At 44.9% G+C, this 14,749-nt stretch overlaps 1 long non-coding RNA gene across 2 annotated transcripts in view; it reads left to right on the top strand.

Annotated features, from left to right (window-relative positions):
* The window catches only part of LOC124236873 (uncharacterized), a 37,980-nt gene extending 23,692 nt beyond the window's left edge, over positions 1-14,288 (top strand). The window contains exons 2-3 of one of the 2 annotated variants that reach the window (XR_006887864.1): positions 8,084-8,802; positions 13,644-14,288. This is a non-coding gene — a long non-coding RNA (uncharacterized LOC124236873). Of the gene's footprint in view, positions 1-8,083; positions 8,803-9,317; positions 9,582-13,643 lie in introns of those variants that run through there. The other variant, XR_006887865.1, reaches the window with a different exon arrangement.
* The last annotated feature ends 461 nt before the right edge of the window (positions 14,289-14,749 follow it).

Here is a 14,749-nt window from a genome sequence, read left to right as displayed (position 1 = left end):
GTGTTTCATCGCATGCACCCTCATCCCTCCGGCCACAGCTGATTGGGAACATGGCCCAAAGCAGAGTTGGGACACAAAACCTGGTGTTTTGTGAGGGTAGGGAAATGATGTGTCCTGAAGATAAACAGCATGGGTGATTTTCTGGATGTGTTTCTGTGACAAGCTGCCACACAATGGGAACAAGGAGGAGGTTCGGCCGGCCTGCAGTCTCGTGCAGCAGGGTTTTGACAGGACTCTCAGTGAGGTACGCTGCTTCCTTAACGGTATCTAATATTGCTTGTTAATAATTTCTTTGACGATACCTGAACGGTTTTTGTTTTTTAAATTGTGGCTTTATGATGACATCATAAAAGCTTTACTGAGACTGACTGGACCTACGTTGACTGTCCAGTTAACCCAGCATAGAGTTGTAGATACAACCACAGATAATGTAATGTGGTTCTGCAGTTAACACCAGGGTCCTGCATGAGAATGAAGAAACCCCTTCTCAAGTGTGACAAAGAAAATGTCTCTGCCCTGGTTCTGTATGTATCCTCTTTTTCTCTTTTTTTGCTTCTGGAACATTCTGCTTCCCTTTTCCAGAGCCCGTGATAGTCTGAGTCCCAGGCAGGTTTGCCTGGGGATATTTATTACTTTAAATTAGGATTTTTATTCAAATCATCTCCTGATATGCAGTTGTTCTAAATTCAGAATTTAGGTACAGATAATTTAAATTGCCGCTTTGAAATCGGGCAATCTGGGTTTGAATTTTAGGCTCTGTCATAAAAAACTCCATGACCTTGGATATGTCTCTTTCTTTCTTGTTAAACCACTTTGTTGAGATATAATTGACACACAAAATCTAAACACATTTAGTGTGTACGACTTATGAGTTTGGAGATAACTGTGCATTCATGAGATCATCACCACAATCTATGCCATGCACATATCCATCACTTCCAAAAGTTTCTTCCTGCCTACTTTAGTATTATTAATCAACTAACTTTTTTGTGATAAGAACATTTCACTTTTGGAGGGAGTCACCCAGAGGAGGTGACAGCTGGTTGACCTGTAAGCTGGACCCCCGCGGAGGCTCCCCATCCCCTCCCCTGCCCTTGGCTTCCTCTCTTGTTTTGTTTCATGGCTCTGTTCTGAATTTTTGTTTTGTTGTTACCATGAGGTTTGTATAAAAGATCTCATAGATGAGATAGTCGTTTTTCTACTGATAGTGTCTTACCTCCATTTGCCTATACAGCTTCTGTCCTTTTCCTCTTCTGCTATGTTTTGTTGTCACATATTATCCTTTTTTGTATTGTGAGTTTGTTACCAAATTGAAGTGGTTATAGGTATTTTTGATGCTTTCTTTCCTTTAGCCTTTATGTTATAATTAACCGTTTTTAACCTATTCTGGTATACAGTTGCAATTGTCTGCTTCTCTCTGTCTGTTTATCTCCTTGCTCAAAGCTTTGTAAACCTTTGCCTTTTTGTTTCAGGCAGGAGGGCTCCTTTCAATGTCTCCTGTAAGGCAGGGCTAGTGGCAATGAACTCTCTCAGCTTTTGTTTGTCTGGGGGAAACCTTTATTTCTTCTCCATATTTGAAAGACAACTTTCCTGGATAGAATATTCTTGGCTGACAGTTTTTGTCAATATTTTGAATATGTCTTTCCACTCTCTCCTAGCCTGTAGAGGTTCTGCTGAGAAATCTGCTGATAGCCTAATGGGGGTTCTTTTGGAGGTTGCTGTTTTCTTCTCTCTGGTGGCCCTTAATATTCTTTCTTTGTCATTGACTTCTGACAGTTTTAATATAATATGCCTTGGAGGATGTCTTTTTGCATTGAGATAATTTGATGTTCTATTAACTTCATATTCTTGTATATCCAGTTTCTTCCCCAGGTTTGGGAAGTTCTCAGATATTATTTCATTAAATAAACTCTGCTCCTTTCTCCCTGTCTTCTCTTTCTGGATATCCCATATCCTTAAGTGGCTTTTCCTAATTAATTCGGATATTTCTTGTAGAATTTCTCCATTTTTTAAAAATCTTAGTTCTCTCTCCCACCTGAAACATTTCTAGGTTTCTATCTTTGAGCTCACTAATTCTCTCTTCCATACAGTCGTCTCTACTTCCAGTGCTTTCTACTTTATTCATCTCATTTACTGTGTTCTTCAGCTCCAGAATTACTGCTTGGTTGTTTTTTAGAGTTTCAATCTCTTTGGTGAAGTATTCCTTCTGTTCATTCATTTTATTCCTGAGCTCGTTGAACTGTCTTTCTGAGTTTTCTTCAAACTTGTTCGGTTTCCTCATGACAGCTATTTTGAATTCTCTGTCAGTTAGATCACAATCTTCCATGACTTCGCTTAGTTTCTGGAGGATTATTTTCTTTTTGTGGTACTGTGTTACTGTAGTTTTTCATGGTGCTTGATGAGTTGTTCCTCTGATGGCACATTTATGGTGGTAAACACCTTTCTTATTTGGGTATGGCTTTGGGTACTTTGATTCTGAGCTGCTTCTGGTTATATTTGAGAGTCTGAATTTCCCAGGGGCATCGTTGGTGCCCTCCTTGTGCTGCTTGTGCCTCTGAGGTTGCTGCTGCCTTGCTGCTTATGAGGTCACTGCAGTCGTGGGTGTTGCCACAAGGGTCACTGGGCTGGGAGGCACTTCTGCTGCCTCTGGGTCACCAAGGTTTCATGTTCCTCCATGGCAGCAGGGGGAGGGGGAGAGTGGGGCAGGAGCTGGTGTCATGGGCACCCCCACCATGTCCAAGTTTGTTGGGTCTGCAGCTGCCATCGCTACAGGTTGTGTTGGGGGGTGACGTTGTGTGTGACCCTGCAACTGGAGATGACTGGGATCATGGGCCCCACTGTTGCTGCTACCTGGCTTTCTATGGACTTGGGTGCTGCTGCCACGTGCACTGCCTGCGCTGCTGCTCCTGGGTTTTCTAGGGGTGCTGGCATCACCACTGCTGGGGTTGCTGGGTTTTTGGATGTCACTGCCACTTGGCAGTGGGCCAGGGTTGTGGGCAACACTGCCACCACGATAAGGGAGGGGTAACTGGGTGGTGAGCACTGCCAGGGTTCCTGAAGCCTCTGGTCTCAGGTGCCAGTGTGGTTCCTGGCACCTCAGGTCATGAGTGCCACCACCATTGCCAGGGAACCAGGGTCTTATATGCATCCCCCACTGCTGGAAGGAAGGGCTAATGTCAGAGGCACCACCACCAGGGAAGGAGGAGGGGGCTGAGTCGCGGGCACCACTGCGGTTCCTGAAGCCTTGGGTGATGGGTGTCACCTGACACTATGGTGGGAGGGTGAGGGGCTGAGCCAGAAGTGCCCCTGTGGTTCCTACCGCCTCTGGTCTTGGGTGCCAGTGTGATTCCTGGGACCTCAAGTCACAAGCGCCACCACCACTGCCAGGGGTGTCAGGGTCTTGGATGCAGCCCTCACTACTGGGAGGGCTTGGGTTGAAGTTGCTGTTGCCAAGAGATGGGGAGAAGGCAAGTTCACAGGTGTCATTGTGGTTCCTAGAGCCTCCAGTATTGGTGTCACTCAGAGTGTGGGCTGCTTGGGTTCCTGGTGCTCCATTTGTGGGTATTACTGTTGTTCCTGGGGCCTTAGGTTACAGGCGCAGCTACAGTTCCTGGAGCCTCTGGTCTCGGAAGCTGCACCGCTGCTCTGCTGTTTCCATCTCCAGGAGGTCCAGTCCACCCACCTTCAGATGTATAGATACATGGATCTCTCAGGTGTCCTGGTGTGCTGTGCAGAAAGTCCTTTGTTGGTCAGTGGATGTCCTACAGTTGTAACTTGGAGGGGAGAAACAAAAGGAACAACTCACTCTGCCATGATGCTGACATCCCCCTCCCCTGTCCTTGGAATGTATGTTGGGTCCACCATTTCTACACTAGGAGCTATTTCAAGGCCTTAGCCTTGAGAGATGCAGGTGCTGTGGAGACTATCTGGGTAGTATATGTGGCTGTATCCCATTAAGGCCTCAATAAAAACTTCTACAATTCTGGTGGGTGGAAGTAGAGATTTACTCATCTTGCGGCTGCTCAAGACAAGCTTCCAGTGTAAGTGCCCTTGCTTATTCGACCTGCCACCTACCAACCTGCAGAGGGCTGCCTCCTTCTCTGGTCTCTCCTCGCCCTCCAAGGGCCAGTTTCAGATTTCACCCGGGAAAGTCCCAAGGTTTCAAACCGACATTAACAGAAGATCGAGTAGAATGTGGTTTCCAGGGGCTTGGAGAGGGGAAAATGGGGAGAAATTAATCAAACAGCACAAACTTTTAGGTATATAAAATGAATAAGTTCTGGGTATCTACCGTATAGCGAGCATAGTTCCTAGAGCTAACAATATTGGGTTGTATACTCAAGAATATCCTAAGTGGACATGTTTCTGTGTGTACCTCACTCTCTTTCTCAAATGGACATAAGGATAGTCTAGTAGTGAGGATCAAACGAGACAGCGCCATGTTTCCATTCCGTATGGTTTCAGTAAATGTTAGCACTTAACAGTAATAACACTCACAGTACTTCTCGACCCTGCAGTGGCCACTCTGTGCAATGCTGGGCTCAAGGCAGTCAGGTTCTTTTCCAGTCTCTGTAAGGCGCCTGCTGCAGCTGCCTAGACCCAGGAGAGACTTCTCTTTCTGTTGATTTGCATTCTGTGGCATCTCAGTGGGAGAAATCTTTTATTCTTCTTACTTTTGGTAAAAAGAAGACATTTTCTGGGTTGAGTAAGAAATGGAAAAGACGCTTTTCTGTCTCAGCTCTCCCCACGCCCACACCCTGCAGTAAGTCGCTGACTGTTTTTCTCCACGTTGCACCGTCACAAACTCCCGCGTGGATGAAGCGGGAATTTCATTTCCTCATTGCCTCACACTGCATGCAGTCTCTGTTTGTGCTGCCCCAAACAACTATTCATTTGTCAAAATAAATCCTTCAATGAATTTCTTCATTGACTTAATTGACATTTAACTACTTACTAAAGAGTTTTTGCAATTAGCTGTATCCAGGCAAAATTATGGAGATGATAAATCTTGTATTTATCCTTTCCCAGATCCTTTGTCTGAATTTTCCTGTCTTTTTCGGCATCTCTCCTCCACAGGTTCCAATAGCTGGGTGTCATTAAAACCGCACACATTTAGTTTGGCAGGTATTTTCAAATTCCGCTAACCACCTCCAGATATATCATATTCTTATGAAGGACAGAAGCTGAGCTGCAGGATCATTTATACCCAGAAGTTCACAAATTTCTCTTGGTCCTTTCCAGGAAAATTTTCCACAAGAAACGAAAGAAAATGGCAACCACTTAATCTGGACAGGAAAGTGAATCAAGGAAAGAAGAAGACAGGCATCTAGCGAGTGCCTCCCCTCTAGTGATCAAAGTGCTAAATCTGCCCACCTGCATGGTCTCCTTACATCTCTACTCTTAGGGAGAAGTGTGATTTGACTATTCTACAGGCAATAAACTAGACTTAGAGAGATGAAGGAACTTTTCCAAGGTTACCCAGTTCATAAGTGGTAGGCTAACGTCTGCTGCCAATCCTCCTCTTTTTGTGCTTGTGGAAGATGAGCCCTGAGCTGTGCCAATCCTCCTCTAGTTTTTTGTGTGTGAGACACCTCCACAGCATTGCTGATGAGTGGAGTAGGTCTGCACCCAGGATCCAAATCCAAGAACCCAGGGCCACTGAAGTGGAGCACGTGGAACTTTAACCACTCAGCCATGGGGCCTGACCCGAGTTTGCCTTTTTGGAGAGATTTGGCTGCGCCTAACATCACATGAGCTGGACAACTGACCTTCTTTTCTGAATATGTACTCACACTGGTGCTGGAGGCTTCAGAGGGTTTGATTCAAAGGCATTTATTTGATGTGAAGTCATATTTTCTGATGGCAGTTATGGGAGATGAGATGGGAAAGGGTTAACAGATAGCTTGCCGTTCCTTCAAGAACCCTGCTGACTTTTGTACAGTAAAATAATAAAGTTCCAATTCGTGAGCAAATTTGCTACTGTGACACTAATACAGCTCCAGGCTGTTAGAGGATTAGATGAGCACAAAGCTTTATGAGCCATCAGCTGTGGCACTGGAGGGTGATTCGGCATGTTGGTTGCTGGGAGCATGGCTGGTAATTGGAACGAGACAGACAAGGAGCCCTGGTTTGGCAGATCGAGTTTAAATGGGTGGATTATCTGACAGAGACTTTTTCTGTTCTCTTTTGGCTTTGGTTCAATGCTTATAGCCAGACTGTCCTGCTCCCAGCTGGACTTTGCTTGCCTTGAAATGCCTTTTTTTCTTGTCAGTATGTAGCTCCAGATTTCATAAAGGCTAGGGTAGGTGAGAGACAATGGCAGTAGGGCCAACTTCATCATTTGACTCTCTGAATGCTCCGGAACCCTGTTTTACTTTACAGCTCCTTCGTTCTGTGCTCAGCCTTGTCCTAGGCTCCTTCCCTTCTAACCACAGAGCAGGCCTCGCTGCGGGCTGGTCTGCAGCGCTGTTCAGTTCTGCAAGGGTTTCTAGCTACCTCATGAGATGGAAGGAGCAGAAGATGTGGCAGCTGAAAACCTGAGTTCAAGAACTGCTTTTACTACTTAGAGAAACAACTTACTACTCAAAGCCTTAGCCTTCTCTTTTGTAAAATGGAGACTATGAAAATAATATTCACCTGGCAAGGTGGTCTTTAGCATTTAAGAGTCTCCTATGAAACCAAGTAGTAAAAACTCAAAGAAACCGGTATTCTCTCCGCATTTATGAAACCCCAGAGCCACAGCTCCCATGAAGCCTGTGTTATTCCCTCAGGCGACAGTCTCCGCCTCCTTCGAGTTCCTGAGCCTCGTCTCTGAGGTCCCCAGGCAGAGGTGATGGAGAGCAGAGCACAGGTTTGGAGGCAGACGGCTGCACGACCTCGCGGAGTGTTACTTCATCTCCCTGAGGCTCAGTCTCCTTCTGTAAATTCACGCCTGTCTCGCAGGTTGTTGGGAAGCACAGAAGCCACAATGCCTGTATGGTGCCTTCCAGAGAGCCCTGCTCGCAAAGGGGTCATAATAAAGGGCTTTCTAGCTCTTCCGCTCCCTGATTTTTATCGTCCTGACTCGCTTCCTCTCTACCAGAAGGGTTTACAAAATACTTCTTAAAAATGGGATGAATTGATCCAGTTTCCTCCCCTTAAGTTTTTTTTTTAAAGTTAATACAGTTTAAATTTCACATTGTTTACAAAGCCAGATAGCACTGTCAGTCTTCTAACGAACAATGGCCCCCTCTACCTGTGACGTCCAGTCCCCAGAACTATTCTAGTAACTCTTCTGACGGTTCCCTCCTGCGTTTATTACTGTTTTCTGATCTTTCCATTTTAGACAAAATCTATTGACTTCCTACTGGAGAAGATGTGAATTTATGTCTATTTCATCTCTTTTCCCATACATCCCCTGAATTAATGCCCTGTGGCTGCTGTAATAAATTACCACACACTTGGTGGCTTGAAATAACAGAACAAATGTATTCTTTCATAGTTCTGGATGCCAGAAGTCTAAAATCAGTATTGCTGGGCCCAAATCAAGACGTTGACAGGGCTGCACTCCCTCCAGAGGCACTGGGGGAGAGTCCGTTCCTGCCTCTCTCGGCTTCTGGGGCTGCAGCACTCCTTGGCTTGTGGCCACATCACTCTGATTTCTGCCTCTGTTGTCACATTGTGGTTTCTCCTCTGAGTGTTTTTGGCTAATCTCCCTCGGGCTCCCTTTTACAAGGATGTATGTGATTGCATTTAAGGCCCACCTGGTAATCCAGAATAATCTCATCTCAAAACCCTTAATTTAATCACATCAGCAAAGACACTTTTCTTTTTCAAATAAAGGAATAGTTACAGGTCCCAGGGATGAGGGTCTGTTGTCTTTGGGGGACATTATTCAGCCTTTCCACCCCCTGCATTCATTATGGATGTGTTGGATGCTTCTGTTCAACTAGGATTTTGTGTCAGCATTCTTATGATTATGTAAATATTGTTTGCAGCTGAACCAGGTAGCACACTGTGAAGGCATTTTCTATCTTGTGCATGTTCCTATCATGTGTTTTCTTTGGAGTAAAGTTTTGATTTTTGTTTTTTATTCATTTTCTAGGTGCTGGTCACCAAGTCAGCCTCAATCTTTCCAACAGAATCGTAGAACTCCCCTCAGTCTGGATAAGGACATCGAGGAAGCTATCACTCTCCTCTTTTTTAATTGGATGCCTCTCTCCTCCTGCTCCAATCTGGACTGGCTGCTCTCTCCGGTGGCATAGCTGTCATCCAAGATTTCTCTCCACCACCTGAAGCTGCTGTCTCCTGGATCCCATGTCTCCTGTCTTCATGGTTTTCTCCCTTGTCTTGGTAGAAGAATTCATGCGGTAGCTTTCTGGGTACACAAGAGATAACACTTTGGAGATCATTTATTTCTGAAAATGCCTTTATTCCACCTTCATCTTTGATTGATCGTTTGGATATAGAATCAAGATCGTACCAAACAAATCCCAGAATTCTCTGAGGGCTTGTTTCTTGGGATCACTCCTGGTACTAATTCCTATATCAGCCAGGATTCAGTTGGAAAACAGAAATCACATTACTTATTTTAAAGAGGGAATTTAATATACAGAAGGTTAAATGGGTGTTGGAGAACTGAAGAGGGAAAGGAGATACGAAGGTAACACAAAGACAATAACTGTGGAAAGCAGCTAGCATATGGGCAACAAGAGAAGGAGATGGGATCCTTTGAACCCTGAAGCTTGAAGCAGGAGCCCCATGGTGCGAAGATCCAGCCCTCAGGAGAAGAGGTGTTGCAGCCAGTGCTGAGATCTCTGAGAGGTAGCATGAATTGGTTCTCGAATTCTAGAGAAATGAAATACCCAAAGCCTAGAGCCTGATCCACTGCCTCAGCCAGGGGAAGGGCTGTTACAGAGATGATGCTGATAGGCACAGAAGGAAACAGGAAAGAGCATGTCCTTGTCCCTTCTCTAGACTTCTAGTCTCCCTTTAGGCCACCTACTGGCAGACTCTAACAGGAAACCAGCCATCAAAGGAGAAACTTGGTTGGCAGAGTCCCAGTGTGGGTGGACAGGGCTGAGAGGCAATGGTTTAATAACTGGCACAGAGTTTTCCAACTCCTAGTGTTCCTAGAAGTTTTAGGATCTTCTCTGGAACCTTGGTGTTATAAAATTTCCCATGAGGCCATGTGGGGTGGGTTTTTCCATCAGTGATTTCAATGAGTTAGGCCTTGGTGGGTGTGTTAGATCTGGAAATGCTACTTAGCTTTAGGAAAATTTCTTACATTACTTCTTTGGTAATTTTAACCCCTCCATTTTCCTTGTTTATCTTTCCAGGACTCCTACAATATATCTCGTGTACCTCTTGGATTGATTGTCTAATTTCCTTATATTCTTGCCTGATGTTTCTTATCTCTTTTTCTTCTTGTGACGCTTACTATGAGATTGTCTCAACTTTCTGTTCTAACCTTTTACGTTTTTAAACTTCTGCTAGCATGCTTTTAAATTTGCAAGACCTCTTTCTTTTTTTTTTTTTAGATTGGCACGTGGGCTAACAACTGTTGCCAATCTTCCTTTTTTTTTTTAAGGATTGGCACCTGAGCTAACAACTGTTGCCAATCTTTTTTTTTTCCTGCTTTATCTCCCCAAATCCCCCCTGTACACAGTTGTATATCTTAGTTGCAGGTCCTTCTAATTGTGCAAGACCTCTTTCTTAAATAGCACTCTATTCAACAACAAATAGCAGTCTATTTGTTTTATAGATCTTGATCTTGTTTCATTGTTTGTTATATCTGTTATGCTATATTGAGTATGTTTAAACTTTTTCTTCTACTACGTTTATTATCTTTCTTTGTCTGTCTTTTATGTTATAAGCATTCCTCAAGTCTCAGTATGTGTTGAATGGCCTTATGAAGGACGAACTGCTCGAAGGCTGAGTGGAATAGCTGTGTGTGGGCAGGGCTCTCTGATTGCTGGACGCCACTATAGGATATTCAAGTAAGAATCTGGGTGATTTCTTGGTGATCAAACATCAATATCTCTAGGTGTTGTTTGGTCCCTTCCCCCTCTTTGGACCTCTCAGCTTCCTCAGAGAGGAGCTCTTTTGTTTCCAGGCTGTACGCCTGCTTGCCACTTTTCTGAGAGTTAACTAGGGCAAGGTGGAGGAGTGGTGCCCACCATTCATTTTCTAGACTCTTATCCAATGCCCCTGTGTTCTACGCAATGTCTCATTCCTGCCCATAGCTGTGCCTGGTATTCCTGTTTCCGGAGCTTCTTCATATAACCTGTGCAGAGAATAGTTCTCCCATCTTCTGCCAGGGTGGGAGATGGCAACATTTGGCTGTGCAGGCTCGGGGAGGAGTCCTAGGTGTCCATCTACCCACTACACAGATTTCCAGCCAGTTCTTCTCTTTCCCACCCCCACCCTCCCTCTGGCCTTGGGGGTTCCTGCTGCCACCAACTGCTGAGGCTTTCAAGCATCCTTCTCCCTCACGCAGAGAGACATGAGGGCTCATCTCTTTTGGGCCGTCTGTATTGCCCAGGCGGGACTGAAAACCCCTGAGGCCTAGCAACAGCATGACACAGGCCTGTTTTGATTGGAAAAGACACTGTGGAAAGTTTGCTAAGCACTTGTCCTAATGCGGTGAGAGGATTTGTGAAATAAGCACTCCTGGGGCCCCCCTTTGACTCCTCTTTACACTGTCACTCAGGACAACAGGGTGTGGGCAGGTCCTTGACCAATTATGTGCTCCCCATCACGTCCTTCCTGCCCTGCTTGAAGGACCCAGATGACCTCATGTCCTCCACAAAGGCTTCCTGACTAGTGTGGTTCACACTCCCAACTTCCTTTCTGGCTATAACCGTCCAGGGTTCTGATCCCTGTGCTTCCCTGGGACATCTCACCTTGCTGTCTAGTGGAATTTATTCATCTTTTTCAGAGCTTACCCCTTTTGCCCCACATGGATGATGGCACTGAATTGCACTTGTTCATGTCCCCCTGTTCTGTGCAGAGTGTCTTCTCTTACACACACACACACACACACGCACACTCACAAAAATCCTCCCATTACCTTCAACCAGCAGTTATTTGATTATGAATGAATAATTACTGAAGGGAAAATGAATATCTTTATACTTTTTTTAATAGTTTATTTTATTTTATTTTTTGTGTTTTTTTTTTTTGAGGAAGATTAGCCCTGAGCTAACATCTACCGCCAATCCTCCTCTTTTTTGCTGAGGAAGACTGGCCCTGAGCTAACATCCGTGCCCATCTTCCTCTCTTTATATGTGGGATGCCTACCACAGCATGGCTTGTCAAGCAGTGCATATGTCCGTACCCAGGATCTGAACTGGCGAATCCCGTGCCGCCAAGCGGAATGTGTGAACTTAACTGCTGTACCACCGGGCAGGCCCCTCTTTATACTGTATTAAAAAAACCTTTGCATGTTTATGCCACTTAATTCTCACAACAACTGGGGTGGAGGATGTGTTGCACCTTTTTGATAGCTGGAAACGCCGAGGCTCAGAGAGGTGAGGCAACATGCAGGACTTGCAACCGGACGTTCTTTCTGAGAGCCACGTAGTCTTTTTATTTTGCACAGAATATTCACAGCAGCTTTATTTCTAGTAAGCCAGAATGGAAACAGACAAAATATCTACTCATCCAGAGGTGAATTTTGACAAGTAAATTGCAGTAAACAAAAAGGATCAAACTATGGGTACGCACAACACAGATAATTCTAAAAATAATTATACTGAATGCAAATCCAGACAAAAAAAACAGTACATACTGTAGGATTTCATTTATATACAATTCTAGGAAATGCAAACTAATGTACGGTGACCATGGATTGTGTGATGGCACGGGGATGGCAGTGAGAGTCGAATAGTCTTTGCCACAAGCTGTAGCTGACTCTGTCCCCAAAGGAGGCTGGCAGGGCACACACTCCAACCCACTCACAGGGGAGAAGCCTGGCCCCCAGCAGCATGGCCAGCAGGTGAGAAGAGCTGCGACAGGACTAGGCTGAACCCAGGTGTCTAGTCTCCCAGGCTACTTAGACCCCACTTCCTCTCAGACGAGTATGGAATTGTTTTGTCATAAAAATGCAAGTGTAGTCATAAAACATGTCTTTGTGGGGGGAAAAGTCCCCAGGCCTAGGAATGTGTGTTCGTATATGTGAGACAAGCTGAGACAGGTGTCTCTCTCCCCCTCCCTGGCCCCGAGGCCAGCACGGCCAGGTGGTCCCATGCTAACCTACAGCACGAGGGGAGCCCCGGCCGGCCAGCGGCATCTGATACCCTCCATATCAGGCTTAGGACGCTTTCCAAAAGGCTTTGCATTCCCTGGGTCAAGAGCTCTTTTTTGTTTTTTGTTTTTTTTCGAAAAACATGTGTATTTCAGCAGAAATTTAATCCCTGGGGTTCCAACTCCTTCACACTTACATCAGTTAAAATGGCATTTCTGAAGAGACATGTGATCCTGCAGAAGCCCCAGAGACTCAGCTCAGCTGGGTGTCCCTTCTTGTTTCTTGACCTCAAACGAAAAAAGAGGAAGTCACGTTTCTTTTTCAAAATGATCTTGACAAAGTCTTTCCTTCAAATTGGCCTGCACTGAATCCTTCTCTCTCACGGATTCTTTTGCCACATTGTCCTATTACTTTGCCTGATGGAAACAGCTGTCAAACCTTAGGCTGTGGCCTGTGGGCCACGTCCCTGAGTTCAAGCTGCCGGCTCCTCGGGAGAGCTGAGCCGAGGGAGGCTGGGCCTCTGCATGAGGCTTAGACAAGTTTTAGTTCTGGAAGGACCCAGAGGTTATCTTTCGATTCCTTATGTCCCCTTCTAGATGAGGAAGCTGATGTCCAGGGAGGACGTGCCTCCTAGGATCACACAGATAACCCCTAGGATTCCCATCTTTTGAGAACCTAAACTGCCAGACATTGTGCTATATGTTCCGCATGTACTGTCTTACTTATCTGCTCAGTTATTCATTAGTGAGTCCTTGTTATCCTCGTTTCGCTGATGGGAGAATTTGTCCAAGGCTGTGCAGACTCCGTGGCAGGATGGAGAGCAGAACCCTGTGCCCATGTTCGTTGCTTTCAACAAGCGTACTATTCTGCTCCTGCAGGAGGTGGAGGGGGGTTGGAGCCAGGAGCCAGGGTTCCCAACACCTGTCCTCTAATGTCTTTTGTGACTTTGACCTTAAGAATATTTTATATAATCACTAGACTTCAGTATGTATGTCTAGTTCCTAAAACCTTGAATCTCTTTTCTCCCGATTTTGGTGTTCTGAGAACCAGTGCTAGGTGATGTTGATTTAGCTTTCAACACAAGTGTTTTCTTTCTACTCCACCCTGGCCTTTCCATACTTCCTCCCTCTTTGTCTTCCATCTCTTGCTGGCACCTGATTCTCTCTTCCCTTTAGAAACAGTTTTCAAGAAAAGATCTACTATTGGTGATTGATAACTCAGTATGAACTTAAGCCCATCAGGACCTCTTGTAGGAGAATTTGTCTTACCTCTGATGGTGGAATGGAGAGATTTTAAGGAAGAAGGAAAAAAAGCAAGGAAACCATATTCACTGGCAGGTATTTTGTGTCAGGTATTGTGCTGGATTCTATTATATAACTTATAAAATGCTTCCCCACTTTCCTCCCTCTTTTTACAGGTCACTGAAGCTTACAGACGTTAAATAACGTGCCCCCAGTCATCATGCAATGACTTCTATCTGTGGGATTCTTTCCACTATACCATGAACGAAAAGGGGCGGATTTGAGGGTGACAAGGTTGGGAGGGAGGGGCTTCTCTGTGTCCTTGAATCAATTGTGAGAGGCTGACCTCTACTGGATCGTACAGCACTTGAACACCAAAAGGAAGAAATAGTTTTCCTAGCCTCAAATGATTTTTTCTCACATTTTGGAGAGGAATCTGTTTAATAGGTATGCCAAGTGCCTACTACTTAGAAAATACTGGACTAAATGCCAAGGTAAAGCAAATATAAATTGATTGGACTGTGTAAGTCACAGCAGGGATGAAAGGCACACCTCCTACGCCCAGTGTGGTCAGCTTCACCAGGGAGGTATCTCCAAATAGCAAAAGACAATGTTCTCTTCCAGAGGAACCGGAAGACCCAGGTCTTGAAAGAAGCAGCCCTTCTCTGGGTTTACACTCCTCATATTGTATCCCATGTTTTATAATATGCACATCTGCATTGCGTCATTATTTTTGTCCCATTGTCCATTTGTTTTGTGCAACATTGGTTCTTTAAGCAGCCATGTTCACTGAGACTCACATAAAATGGGTCTGAGATGTAGAGAACTGCCTCTTATGAATGTTTTATTTACTTATCTATCATTCTTATCAGTGGCCTTCTCCCCTGTCTCTGGTTACCTTTTTCACTTAGCTAGCCAACTGAGAATTAGATGAAGGATGGAAATAAATTGGCAGTTTGCCTTCAGCTGCTAGACAAGGGTTCTTTCTTTCTGTGGTTTAGTTTCACAAAGGGTTTTGTAGGCATTGGAAGTTTTGGTACAAAGCAGCGCGGCCTAAAGGCTGCAGCCCAGAAGGGCGAGCGAGGAGGTCAGTGTCCTTGTCTTCATGCTGCCAGCTTTGGATGTGATGAAGTCACTTATATCTCTTGTTGCCCCTTTTTTGTATTTAGAAAATTATTTTGAATTATAGTAGATTATTATTATTTTACATTTTATTTGAAAATAAGTTCTAACTTGAGAATGTGTCTACTGGAGCTGTAAGCGCACAGCCTGGATGGCATCA

This window comes from Equus quagga, chromosome 3, assembly GCF_021613505.1.
Source record: "Equus quagga isolate Etosha38 chromosome 3, UCLA_HA_Equagga_1.0, whole genome shotgun sequence".
Taxonomy (NCBI): Eukaryota; Metazoa; Chordata; class Mammalia; order Perissodactyla; family Equidae; genus Equus; species Equus quagga.
Note: the sequence above shows the minus strand (reverse complement) of the source record. Positions and strands in the feature narration are given on the sequence as shown.